Genomic DNA, 2,286 nt, shown 5'->3' on the forward strand with positions numbered 1-2,286 from the left:
CATCCTCATCCTCGTCCTCATCCTCATCCTTATCCTAATCCTCATTCTCATCCTTGTAGTCATCCTCATCCTAATCTTAATCCTACTCATACTGCTAATCCTCAACATCATCCTCACCCTCACCCTCACCCTCATCCTCACCCTCACTCTCACTCATCCTCCTCCTCATCCTCATCCTCATCCTCAACCTCATTCTCACCCTCACCCTCTTCCTGATCCTCATCCTCATCCTCATCCTCATCCTCATCCTCATGCTCATCCTCATCCTCATCCTCATCCTCATCCTCATGCTCATCCTCATCCTCATCCTCATCCTCATCCTCATGCTCATCCTCATCCTCATCCTCATCCTCATCCTCATGCTCATCCTCATCCTCATCCTCATCCTCATCCTCATGCTCATCCTCATCCTCATCCTCATCCTCATCCTCATGCTCATCCTCATCCTCATCCTCATCCTCATCCTCATGCTCATCCTCATCCTCATCCTCATCCTCATCCTCATGCTCATCCTCATCCTCATCCTCATCCTCATCCTCATGCTCATCCTCATCCTCATCCTCATCCTCATCCTCATGCTCATCCTCATCCTCATCCTCATCCTCATCCTCATGCTCATCCTCATCCTCATCCTCATCCTCATCCTCATGCTCATCCTCATCCTCATCCTCATCCTCATCCTCATGCTCATCCTCATCCTCATCCTCATCCTCATCCTCATGCTCATCCTCATCCTCATCCTCATCCTCATCCTCATGCTCATCCTCATCCTCATCCTCATCCTCATCCTCATGCTCATCCTCATCCTCATCCTCATCCTCATCCTCATGCTCATCCTCATCCTCATCCTCATCCTCATCCTCATGCTCATCCTCATCCTCATCCTCATCCTCATCCTCATGCTCATCCTCATCCTCATCCTCATCCTCATCCTCATGCTCATCCTCATCCTCATCCTCATCCTCATCCTCATGCTCATCCTCATCCTCATCCTCATCCTCATCCTCATGCTCATCCTCATCCTCATCCTCATCCTCATCCTCATGCTCATCCTCATCCTCATCCTCATCCTCATCCTCATGCTCATCCTCATCCTCATCCTCATCCTCATCCTCATGCTCATCCTCATCCTCATCCTCATCCTCATCCTCATGCTCATCCTCATCCTCATCCTCATCCTCATCCTCATGCTCATCCTCATCCTCATCCTCATCCTCATCCTCATGCTCATCCTCATCCTCATCCTCATCCTCATCCTCATGCTCATCCTCATCCTCATCCTCATCCTCATCCTCATGCTCATCCTCATCCTCATCCTCATCCTCATCCTCATGCTCATCCTCATCCTCATCCTCATCCTCATCCTCATGCTCATCCTCATCCTCATCCTCATCCTCATCCTCATGCTCATCCTCATCCTCATCCTCATCCTCATCCTCATGCTCATCCTCATCCTCATCCTCATCCTCATCCTCATGCTCATCCTCATCCTCATCCTCATCCTCATCCTCATGCTCATCCTCATCCTCATCCTCATCCTCATCCTCATGCTCATCCTCATCCTCATCCTCATCCTCATCCTCATGCTCATCCTCATCCTCATCCTCATCCTCATCCTCATGCTCATCCTCATCCTCATCCTCATCCTCATCCTCATGCTCATCCTCATCCTCATCCTCATCCTCATCCTCATGCTCATCCTCATCCTCATCCTCATCCTCATCCTCATGCTCATCCTCATCCTCATCCTCATCCTCATCCTCATGCTCATCCTCATCCTCATCCTCATCCTCATCCTCATGCTCATCCTCATCCTCATCCTCATCCTCATCCTCATGCTCATCCTCATCCTCATCCTCATCCTCATCCTCATGCTCATCCTCATCCTCATCCTCATCCTCATCCTCATGCTCATCCTCATCCTCATCCTCATCCTCATCCTCATGCTCATCCTCATCCTCATCCTCATCCTCATCCTCATGCTCATCCTCATCCTCATCCTCATCCTCATCCTCATGCTCATCCTCATCCTCATCCTCATCCTCATCCTCATGCTCATCCTCATCCTCATCCTCATCCTCATCCTCATGCTCATCCTCATCCTCATCCTCATCCTCATCCTCATTCTCATGCTCATGCAAATCCTCGTCCACATCCTCATACAATTCCTCATCATAATCCTAACCCTACTCCTAATCCAAATCCCCATCCTAGTCCTCATCCTCGTCCTCATCCTCATCCTCATCCTCATCCTCATCCTCATCCTCATCCTCATCCTCATCCTCA

The sequence above is a fragment of the Lupinus angustifolius genome, chromosome LG04, assembly GCF_001865875.1.
Source record: "Lupinus angustifolius cultivar Tanjil chromosome LG04, LupAngTanjil_v1.0, whole genome shotgun sequence".
NCBI classification, from domain to species: domain Eukaryota; kingdom Viridiplantae; phylum Streptophyta; class Magnoliopsida; order Fabales; family Fabaceae; genus Lupinus; species Lupinus angustifolius.